We start from the raw sequence: 12,616 nt of genomic DNA, 5'->3' as shown, positions 1-12,616 counted from the left end.
CACCATCCATTTGCACCTCAGATGGGTAGCATCACTGATTTAGCTTTGCAGTTCAGATATTTAAAACCACTCATGGACTTTGTGAAGAGCTGTTGCCTGCACAAGAGAATTTCAGGACTCAGAAGGCATTTGCATGTGCTCCTGGACAGTCAGGATATAGGCTGGAGCTAGTTATAAAAATCAGAGCTGTGTGACTTTCCTTCCCAACACCTGCCCTCAATTGACAAGATGGCGTGCACTCTTAAGGTGTGGCCCAAGGAGAGCTTTTTAAACATAGAGAATTCAGAGATGAGCCCCAAACCCAGTGACTGTATATTTCTATGATAGTAGCTAGAACAGGCATTTACCCAACTCCTGGACTGAGAGAGTTTAAGAACCACTCTCATTTAATTTTTGAAGGTATGTAGGCCAATCTTCTGGTACTAGAGGTACTGTAATCACCCTTAGGGGGTGCTTCCTCCCTCTCCCCCCTGCTGAGCAGAGGCTCAGGGAGGGCTAGATTACAGAGAGCACATTGAGGGCATGACAGCACAGAAAGGAGAGCTCTTTCCTGCCATCACACCCCTTGCAAGGGAGTGAATTCTGTATCCTCAGGAAAAAAGGGAGGGGAGGAGGAAGACAGAGGAAGCAAAGGACAGCCTCTTGAAGCAGCAGCACCCTGGGACCCAGATGAGGGACTAATCTGAGCACTAGAGGAAGAGAGAGGGAGTGTTAGAGGAGAATAACAGCAGTCAGGGGGTCAGGGAACCACAGTGGGAGTGGTTGGGGCTAGGTATCAATACCACAGCTGCAGTGAGCTTTATAGGAACCAGAGACACAACAGTTTAGGTGGGAATTCTTTCCTTTTGTTAGTGCTTCAGGAACTGAACCCTTTTAGACCCCACCCTTCCAAAAAATGGTTCCATCTCACCAATAGGGAATGAGTAACCAGGCTCAAGCTGAGGTTGGAGAATGCCAAGGAAAAGATTTCCTGTATCCTTAGTAGAGAATCTACCTATTTAGTTAACTGAGGAATGGAGTGTTTGTGGAACTAGTGAGAAGGAAGGCTTGGGAACATTCTCATCTAGTGAGCCTGGGAGGAAAATGAGAAAATGGTTAAATTCAGGAAATGGTGAGCCCTTGAAACCCTGGTGGCGTTAGACCAGCACTTAGCAGAGCTGTCTGCTGCTCTAAGCCACACATACAGCAGAAGGCTAGGAATGTTAATCATTGATGATTTTTGTTAAGTGCTTACTTTGTACTAGGGACTGTGCTGGGCTTCATAAGCATCATTCTTTTTACAAAAATTTAATTGTTTTTGGAATTATAATTGACATTCAATATTATTTTGTGTTAGTTCAGGTGCACAGCATAGTGGTTAGACAATCATATACTTTACAAAGTGGTCTCCCTGATATTTCAAGTACCTACCTGACACCATACATAGTTATTATTCCCTATACTGTACTTTACATCCCCATGACTATTTTGTAATTACCAATCTCACAGGCATCATTCTTATTTAAACTTCACAACATTGTCTGGTAGATCCTACCATTATTGTGTCCATTTTACAGATGAGGCTCAAATAGGTTACATGACTCTCCCAAGGCTACACAGCTGGTGAGTGGCACAGCCAGGATTTAAACCCAGTGGTCTTACTCCAAAAGGCTGTCTACCAGGCCCTAGGAAGGAGCGAGCCCACATAGAGATATGGGGATGCCTCCCCCTTGGCCTGTGGTACTGCAGGGACAACCCCTTTTTCCATGTTATTGCTTTCGGTGAATAAGATGAGTCACTGTATCTCTCATGAATTCCCTCAGGTATGGGTTCAATGTTGATCTCAGAGGAAGGAAAATTTAGGAGCAGAGTCTCAAAGTCTAAGTCTCTTGTGTGCTCCTCTCCTCTGTCCTGCCATACTAGGCTGGAGAAATGCCAGGGTTAAAGGGTGATAGAGTATTCGATCTTTTTGATTCCTTGTACTGAGGCCTCTTAACGTTTTTGAGTACAAGTCTCAGTAAGTCTGCCTCAGTAAGTTGCTTTGAACTCCATTTTAGTAAGACTAGAACCCCTCCCTGCCTTTTTGCTGATGGAGCATCTTGGTAGTTTTGGCCTTGAGCCAGGTCCTTTTAGATTCCTGCTGTGAGGTTCATCTTCATATCTACAATGATTTCATGTTCCTTCTCTCTCTTTTCCTCTCTGTCAGAATCTGCTATCATGATGGGCCACATCTAGATAAGGTTTAACAAATTGGCCCTCCTAGAGGTTAGCATTTTAACTGATGCCAAAGCCCTTAGTAAAGGAATTATGTTCTTAAAATTTTTCAAGCCCTTCGTAGTAGATAGGGAGAGATTTGGAAGGGCAAGGGAACATTCTTAATTCTCCTGGAATGCTATAGATAGACAGATAAATTCAGGCTATTGCCAAGGCAGAACCTGGATTATTTTGGTTACAGTCAGAATCCATCACATAGGGTGATCTCCTTCCCCTCACCCAATACTCCAGCCTTTAACAAAAAATCTTCTAGATAATGAACTTCTCTGATCCAACCGTCATTTTCTAAGAGCTCTTCAGAAGACCACACAAATAAACAGCAGTCAAAGCAAACCCAAATTCTTCCTGAGACTAGTTTCTTCCTAGAGCCTGAGAATAAATCTAGTCTCCACTAGACAAAAGGTGAATTTCTTTTTTTGATTTCTCTAGCAGTGATATTAACACTGTTCTGAAATCCTCCTCAGACCTGGAGTTCTTCATAAAATACAAATAAAAAGCTGCTTATTTCTCTAATAAGAAACTGAAGGTAGCCAGCCTTGGTCTCTAATGAGTATCTTATGCTTTTTCTTTGCTAAAGACAATTTTCCTTCTATGGCACTGTATGGGAAATAAAGGGCAAGACCTGCTGATCCGGCCTGTTCTTATTGATGGCTGAGGAAGTCATTACAAAAACCCAGGACAGTTTTTTGTCTGGGTCATGGCAGGTTTTCTAAGTGTTGTTTTTTTTTTTTTAATCAATGACATTTTTCATCCTTGCCTTCAAACAAATTCTGGACCCTAGGAATGATTTTTGTCTTGGTCTTGTAGGAGGAGGGTAGGTCTGGGCCTGTCTGTCATTCTAGGCTATTTTGAGGGAACTTTAGCAGTCCTAAAAAGAAGGTCTGAATGTCCCCTTCAGTGACTGACAAATAGGTTGGAGACAATGTAGAGCGTCTCAGGAAAGTGGTGAATGAATGCATCAGAAATGCTCTGTTTTTGGAGTGCCTACAGTTATTTTGGCCTCTCTTCCCACTAAAATAGGAAGGCATTGAAATGGGCCTTCCCATTGCATATCATGGAGCCATTGTGGCAGCATTTCTAACTGCATTGCGAATCAACCCAAACTACACTGCTCTTCCCTTTTACCATGAAAGAGTTTCTAGATTCTCATTTATATCCTCCTGCTTATGACATCTTTCACTGTTTCAAGAAATTGCTGCATAAAAGATAGAGAAACCAGCAGGGGCTGTGCCCACAATAGTAGCTGTGATTGCTTAATTTAAGAAATTCAAATGTCAAGGGTGCACTTCTCCCATTGAGTTTAACATGAGAAATCAGGTATACACAGCACTGATGAATAGAAGCCCCCAAAGGACAGGTGGAGTTTTTGGTATGCTGGGGGCTCTTACAAGAACAAAGAGGCATTTTCACTTTCCAAAGTAAGAGTCTGTTCTCTCAGGGGGTGGGGGTGGGAGTGTCAGGAATTCTTCTAACACCATGATCCTGCCCACACCTAAGTCAGGTGATGATGACCTTCTCCGGGGCCCTGCCCTCCTCTCCCCCTCCCCAAAAGACAGCATAAGCAGCAGTGAGCCCCAGTACTTACAGGTGCAGAGGATTTTAGAGCAGGAAGATGGAGACCACAGACTCCTGGATGCCTGCTAAGTCAGTTGCATCGGATAAGGAAGTGATGACTGTAAGAATAAGATGTTTGGGAAATCTTGTTGGCTCCCCCCTCCCCTTGTCCTTTCAGTCCACATCCAAACTCAGACCACCCCTTAGGACATGTGTCCTTCCAGAATGTCTGGTGTTTCCATGCGCCTTACCATGAGGGTGCTGCAGCCACACTGCCTCTTGGAGCCTGTGGCCCGGGAAGGTAGTCATGCTCCAGGGATTAGGTTGGCAAGAATTACTGTCCTCCAAATGATCAGCCCAGAGAAAGAGAGAGTGAGCAAAGCTGAGAACAGGTCCAGGATGGAGAGCTCTACGTCCTTAGCATGTTCCTGGCATATTCCAAAAGTGGCATCCACAGCAGAGAAAGTGTCCCAAAATAGCTCAGACTGCCAATGCCTCACTGAAACCTGAGAAAGAATTGCTGAATTCAAAGATCTGGGTCACTGTGGGTGTGAGATCAAAGTGCAGATTTGTTGGTAGTAGGAACTGAAGCCATAAGCTTAGAAAACACATGAGGTCACCAGGGTCATGGCCTGTTTTCTCTTTTTCAACTTGCTTAAGTTGATGTCAGTGTCAGAAAGCTTCCCTGTGCTGAGACAGGGGGCTGGAAAGAGGTCCTAGGGATGCTGTTTGCATATCCAGGTCTCTAATGTACTAACAATATAAAATACCAGTGGTCTATTTTCTACATTTCAAACAAAAGAACTGATACTGTGCAAAGGTTTTTTAAAGATATTGTTTCATAACTGAGGGAATTCCCTTTCCAGAAGGTTTTTCATTTGTTTTGGCCTTTGGCATAAGTAATTGTCAGTTTCTTAAAAAATCAACAGAGAGGGGAGGGGATTTCAGGAGAAGGGGGTGAAGGGTTTGCAGGAACAATTATAAAGGACACATGGACAATAACAAGGGGGATGGAAACGGGAGGGAGGTGGTAAGGGCTGGGGTGTTGAGCTGGGGTGGAGGGGAAGGCAGAAAACTATACTTGAGCAACAATAAAAAAATCAACAGAGAAATGTGAACAGTATGGTCTCTGTGATTTTCTTGGAATTTGAGGAATCTCCACTCTCTGGCTTCTGACTGGATGGTGTCTATACATTGATGTCTATGGTACTGGGAAGGATGACGTCCACCCATACATGCTATCTCATTTTTATATTTGCTACAATCTTGGGACACCCTCCTTTCCTCAGGTATGCTGAAAATTTCAGGATTGCCTGCAGAGAATGGGGATCAGTATGTGGAAAGTTCAGCATATGCCTTTCTTGGACTGACCTGCAGAAGAAAGATCACAAAATTTGGTTTCTAGTTCCAGCTCTGCCTATCTTTTGCTGTGTGATTTTGGGCAAGTCACATCTCTTTTCTGGACCTCAGTTTCCTCCTCTGTGAAATGAAGATAGTAATCCTTATCCTAATTCTAACCCAAGGGCATTTAGTGAAGATTAATGCAAATAATCACCAGAATGTTATTAAGGGAAAGGCTTGTAACTCTCAGAAAATGGTAACATTCTTTAGGGGACCCTGACTGGCAGCCACTAGAGTGCTGCATCAACATGCTTATAGTGAGGCCAATGCATACCACCATACTAGGCACTATGGGCTTCATGCCTAAGGGTCAATACTACTTTGGCTTGGGACTTCTGGCTAGTTGCTTAGTGCTTTGGAGCTTGTTTTTTTTGTCTGTCAAATGGGTGTACAAACTAATAATATAATACAGGTCCACACTCTTTTATCTGAAATCACTGGAGCTAGATATATTTCAGAGTTTAAAAGTTTTAGATTTTAGAAAAGCAATATGGTACAGATATCATATGTTATATAACATTCCTTATGGGATCTGATGCAGTATCTTGTAATCAAACACATTAATACTTCTAAATGGGATACATGCATAGCCTTACTTGAATTTAGGCCCAATTTTGCCACCAAATGAGGTTGCTACAAAATTTCAATTTTTAGAATCTCTTGGAGGTAAAAAGGCAGATGGGGAATTGTGGACAGTGAAGGAAATTAATACAGTTCAGGGACTAGGGAAGCTGACCTCCAACATAGTTGAAAATCTGTGTATAACTTTTGGCTCCCCCAAAGCTTAACTACTAATAGCCTAGTGTTGACTGGAAGCCTTACCAATGACATAGAGTTAATTAAAATATATTTTATATGTTGTATGTATTATATACTGTACTCCTATAACACAGTAAGCTAGAGAAAAGAAAATGTTAATGTTAAGAAAGGCATAAGGAAGAGAAAATACATTTACACTATTTATGAAAGAATCTTTGTATAAGTAGACTCACACAGTTCAAACCTGTGTTGTTCAAGGGTCAAGTGTACTTATTTAGTGCTTGCCACATGCCAAGTATGGTTCCAAGTAGTTTGTATGTGTTAATGCATAGTTGGACCAATAATTCCCTGAGGTAAGCATTACTATTGTCATTCTCACTTTGCAGATGAGGAAACTGAAGCTCAGAGAGATTAACTCACTTGCTCAGGGTCTCAAAACCAGTAAGGGGTAGAGCTGAGGATCTGTGCTCTTAACCACATTCTTTACCTACTCCATGGGGTTAACCTGAAGCTTCAGATGCTCATGGGGGCCAAGCAAGTCACTGTGAAAACAGTAACTGCTGAGCCAATGCCCTGTCTACAGGGAGCAACTTACTCAGCTCCAGTTGATTGTTGCCGTGTGAGAATGAGGATCGAACCCTTTCTGTTTTTCCCAGAGGGGGCCGAAACCCAGCTTTTTATGTGAAACCTTACTTTTTAATGTTGGCAACTAATTTACAATGTTACAAACATCATATGGGTCAAATAAAATTCATTTGCAGTCTGAACCTAGCACATGGTTGCCAGTTTGCAAGCCTTGCAATGAGGAAATTGATGTGAAAGTGCTTTGGAAACTTCAAAACATGTTCTAGAAACAGAGTCTCATTTTAAGGTTAAGAATTTTTTCTTGACTATAGTCTAGTTTGTTTGAAAGCTGGTATTCCTGCTGTTAAAAAGTCAGAATTTAAATAGAGACGTCAGTGAACTTGAATGCTTCATTAGTTTGGCAGGCTGAATAAATGAGAAGCCTAGGTGTACTGGATGGACTAAGCCTCAGAATTCCTGCCACACCCAATGGCCCCATCTAAGGAGTTTCTATCCACAGACCCTAGCTGAGGGAAGTAGCAGTTACTCATGAATAGGTGGCTATGTTTGGTGCCATGTGATTCCATTTCCCTCTGGCAATAGCAGATTGAGCCAGGGGAGGGCATGTGATCTAAGAACAGTCACTCTGTAGGCTGGGCAAACAGCCTGTGAAGGAACCTGGAATGAGATCTTTGTGACTATATTGGAACCAATGAGAATCCATTGGTTGGAGAGTTTGAACACCAGATCTATAGAGAGTGAGCAGTTGGCAACAGGGGCAGAAGATGAACACAGAGAACACAAGCAGCAGGGCCCATTAATAAGCAGAACCAGGAAAGATTACTGAGTTTCACTTTACTGATTGCTGATTACTGATGCCAGACACTTTACACATGTTTTTTTTTTCATGTAAAATATTCACAGAGCCTATGACAGAGGTACTGCTTTTATTCCTGTTTTCTAGACAAGGAAACTGAGGTTGAAATAACTTGAGAGCTGGGTTTAGAGCTCAGGCTTATTGCTAAAAATATTTTATTTATTTATTTTTAGAGAGAGGGAGAAAGTGAGGGAGAGAAACATCATGTGTGATAGATAAGTTGATTGGTTGCCTCTTGCACACCCTCAGCTGGGGACCTGGCCTGTAACCCAGGCATGTGCCCCAAATGGGAATAGAACTAACAACCTTTTGGTTCACAGGCTGGCACTCAATCTACTGAGCCACACCAGTCAGGAGCCCAGGCTTATTTGATATTAAAATCAGAAAATACAGAATCCTAAGCCAGTTCTTAAATTCTAGAGTGTTTCAGAATCTCTTGTGTAAAAATGAAGATTCCTTGGCCTCACTCCAGACCTACTGAGTCTGATTCTTTGAAAGTGAAGGTCCCTCCCCTAGTCTTCATGTGCATTTTGACAGTCTTTTCAGGGGACATCTGAAGTAGAGGTTCTCCAACCACACTTAAAGAAATGCAGTTTGAGAGACTATGGTAAGTACTGCATTGCCTTGATCTTCAAAAACAAAGTCAGTGTCAACAGATAAAGTCAAACTCCAATTTAAACTCTTTTGGAAATGGAGCTAGTTCTGCGAATAAGAGGACATCATTTTATCCACTTTTCTATTTTTTTAGAGGATGTTTATTGAAGCTGGAGGCAGTGAAACAAGGAAGGGCCTAGGACAGAAGAAAGCAATAGCAGAGTAGATGGGGAAATGAGCCTAGGTTGGGCAGCTTTGGCTCACTCGTTAAGTCAGAGAAAAGGCAACATTTTTCCAGCCAGGGAGTTAGCCAGGAACAAGCTGTTGATGTCTATTGTTCCCTAGTTACAAGTTCCCTGGGGTTCCTTAAAGTTTAGGAAATGCATGCCTATGAGGGAACAAGAGGGGAAGGGAAAGGTGTGGGTGTGCTCCTGGGAGGGAGAGTGTGTTGTCCACTTTTCTGATCCAGGAAGTGTACACTGACACCAGTTATCTGAGGAAAGAGGACAGGATGGAGATGGATGCTCAGCAATTTGTATAGAAGATCTGTATCCTATCAGTTCTTCACGATACAGAGCTCATATCTCATATATATTCACTAAGCATTTTTCACGAAGAGCACAGATTGTAGGAACTTAGTGCATTGGCAACAAAGAACAGGAGGGAAAATTACCAAATGCAGAGAGATAGATTGTAAAACATGGGGTTTTCAAATGCAAATTGGCAACCTAGGTGATTGTAGAGGTTCTTCTTGGCCCTAGAATAACTGTATAAGAATTTCATCTGTCACCTTATTTATGCCATTGCTAAAAATGTTGAACAGGACAGGATCAAGGCTGACAGCTTCTTCCAGGTTGTTGTAGAACACCACTCTTGTGATGGTATTGAGCCAGTTTCAAATTCATCTGCCTTTAGGAATTCTCCCAGGGAAGATCAGTAATAGTCGAAGATTGCTTGGAGACCCTCAAGTCAGAAACTGGTTTGTGGTCCAAATGCTTAGTAACACAAGGCACATATTCCTACAAGGGGGCTGTGTGGTCCAAAGGATGGTATTGGTCAGATGCTTTGCCCAAGTTCGGCCTCAACAGGACTTGAATTCACACTTGGAAAGTTTTATTTCTCTCATGCTCCTTCCCATGCACACTTTATCTTTGTTAACATCCTCACTTAGCATAAAGTCAAACTCTGTTTTTCCCTCTTCTGACCAGAAAGACTTCTTGTCTTACAGGTATATGGTCTTATCTGTGTTGATATTTTAACTGGGAGTGATTCTCTAAAGCAGGTCCTTGGACAAGTAACCATCCTCCTGGAAAACTGCAGCAGTCTATGATGCAATGAGAAAGCCTGAGGACTACAGAGTCATTGTTTTGTAAAGTGAAATCCATTTCATCTAAAGTACTGTCCTTTATTCTGAGATTATTTTGTACTCTTTTGGCATTTAAAGAAAGCCCTTTCTTTTTATGAAATGAGAATTTGGGATTGCTTTATCTTGTTTCTTAATGCATTTACTTGGAAAAATAAAAATCTAGCAACTCATTGTGAATCCCCTCATTTTTTAATTTGCAATAGCTGCCACTCTGGGCACCTGGTCTAATTTGAACAATTCTGCTAGTACTTCTAGGTAACTCATATCACTACCTATCTCCTAAGTGCTTATAAATTACCTGCTTCATAACCTGTGGTAGAATCTCTTGGAGGATTGACATCAAGCTCACAGCTCTGGAGTTTACAGTATATTGGTCTGTAGTTTCCTTACTTAATGAAATTGGGAGGCTGCCCATTTGCAGTCTTTCAGTATCCCTCCTGTTCTCTCTGATTCTACAGATCCTTCATGACAGCACCTAAGACAAGGCAGTTCTGTTTGCTCTTCTTACAGTGTTCTTTTCCCTATAGAGTTGGACATGCATATACATGTTGTTTGGGGAATTTGCAGCACATCCAATGAAAGCATAATTCCCAACGAACAGTCAAATCCTTCTCTTTGGAGTTATTCAGAACACACCTACCCTCTCTTCCTTATGACAGCCCCTCAGAGACTTGAAGACAATGTGTGACTCTCACCTGAGTTAAGAGCACCAGCTGAGTCAGACGGACCCAAGTGACAAGCCCAGCTTCACTCCCTCTCAACTGTGAGAGCCAGGGTAAGTTACTTGATTTTATTTTTCCCAACTTCAGTTCTTTAGCTGATTCACAGGATGGGGGTGAAAACCTCACTTCATTGCCTTATTGTGCAATAAATAGTGGAATGTATGTAAAGGGATTAACACAGTGCCCTGGCAGAGGGAGCATTCAGTTAAGTGCTAGCTATTTTTCCCTCTATTATAAGAGCCTGGTGAGCATTTTAAGTGTCAAGGTTGTTGGGGAGCAAGGGAATGGGGACAGTTTCTCCATTCTTGATTGATCAGGACCCTAAACTCAGCCAGGTTTTTCTTTATCCTGAGGTTATCTATTTATAGTTATTTGGGTGTCTGTTTGTTAGGGCTATGGGAAAGGATATTATTGAGAATTTAGGGGAAGGTTATATTCAGGAGCTGGAAAAGTATTTGTTGACATATTGAACCATCTCTTGTTTATTCTTATTTTCCTGAGCAGCTAGCCATGCAATTCCCGAAAGTTAATTACATTTTGTGAGGAGGCAGGGAGCATGACACCTCCTAGCTGTATTAATAAAGAACAAACTGACAGGACCATTGGGGAGCGGGGAGGGGAATAACAGGGGAAAGAAGGGAAAGGGTCAAGTCAAGGAACATGTATAAAGAGCCCATGGACAGAGACAACAGAGGGAGGATTGAGTGCGGAGGGAGGTTGGGCAGGGCAGGGGAGAGTGTTGCGGTGGGGGGGGGAGTGGGAGGGGAATGAGGACAACTGTGATTGAACAACATTAAAAAAAAGAAAAAGTAAAATGGAAGCTTGTGACACAAATGGGTTGAGCATGCACAGACTCTTTTAGTAGTCTCTCTAGAAGTAGGCTGATGATAAATGGTCACAATGGACCAGAAGTTGGAACCCTGTAGTGATCAGTGTCAGAGTGGTTTTCTAACTGTAACTCTTTGCACATAATGAGTTTTGTAAGCAATTGCGTGATATGAACTCTAAGTGCCATTAAAGTTAGGAAAAGCTTGGAAGGAGACACACTCAACTGTGAACAGAGGAATGGGACCTGAGGAGATGGGGGGTTGGGGCAGGCTCAGGACTTGCTCAGGACTCTGTATGTAGGATTTCAAGTTTTTATTCTGAGAATACATTCTTAGATTGCTTGTGTAAATATCACATGTAAATAAAAGATAGAAAAACAAGAAATCATCTTTCAAAATGAAAACAACAACAAAATAAAAAGTAAGCCATTTGGAGACATTTTTTCAGAGGTCTCCACTGACCAAGTATCTAAGTAGCGCAGTAAGTTTGTTGGGGAAGAAAGGTTGTGTGGATGGGGAGATACTGGAAATCCTTAGAGAGAGGATGCGAGAGAAGAAAGGAGAGGACTAGACACAGAATGCAAGGGAAACACTTTCTCTTTTCAAAAAGCAAAAAATAACTTTTCCTTTCTAATAAACTAAGATGGGTCTATTATAGACAAATGTGAAAATATAGATAAGAAAAACAAAAACAAAATTTGTCTTTAATCCCACCACTTGTGTATAGTTGTTGCTAACAGTTTGGTATACAAAGGTCTATCCAAAAAGTATCCCTCCATGTAGTGTGAAAAATAGAGACATTTATTAAAGAAGATACATGATACAAGAAACATTGTAGAAAGGACAATGACACCTCAGTCCCCTTTAAAGTAGGCACCTTGGGCCCTCATACAGTTCCCCCAATTGCCATTGGCTGCCTGTAGTATTTTCCTGAATCTCACTGATAGTGTGAAATCTCTTCCCTTTCAAAGGTCATTTTAGTTTTTGGCAAACCCAGAAGTCACCGGGCACCAAATCTGGGCTGTAAGAGGGCTGAGTCACCTGGGTGATTTGATGTTTCACCAAAAAACTCTGCATGAGACGTGATACATGAGCAGGTGCATTGTCATAAAGAAGCTGCCAACCACCAGGTGCCCAGAGCTGTGGCCTTCTGAATCATCCAAATGGTTCTGAGGAGGAAGGCTCAAGTTTAATGCAAAATTTGATGCACATTTTTGTTGCTCTAGTTGCTCAGTCATTTTGAATGTGACAGCCATACAGTACACATTCTCAGTCAATGGTATCTACCACCCCACTAAATAGTACAGTGAAGGCATCATTGTTCACCCATGCACATTCCAGTCCACTCTCCTTGGCTTCCAGGTTACATCAATGTTGTGCACACCATTCTTGTTATATTAACAATGGCTAGACTTTTTCTGGACAGACCTCATATATCTTTTCAGACTATATTTTTGTATACAAAAGTATATATATTTACTTTATAAAAATCAGATAATCATTTTCAATGGCTGCTGTAGATGCACCATGATTCATTTATCATTAAATGAATTGTGATCTAACATCTATATTTAAGTTGTTTCCAATTTTTTATATTATCATAAATAACAGTGATTTCTAGTTGTGTGGCCTTGTGAAAGCTAGTTAACCTCTCTGTGCCTTTCCTCATCTACCTACCTCATAGGGTTGTTGTGAGTAA

This window comes from Phyllostomus hastatus, unplaced genomic scaffold (genome assembly GCF_019186645.2).
Source record: "Phyllostomus hastatus isolate PE091 unplaced genomic scaffold, TTU_PhHast_1.1 phas_scaffold_28, whole genome shotgun sequence".
NCBI lineage: Eukaryota > Metazoa > Chordata > Mammalia > Chiroptera > Phyllostomidae > Phyllostomus > Phyllostomus hastatus.
The sequence above is the reverse complement of the archived record's forward strand: the minus strand, read 5'-3'. Positions refer to the sequence as shown.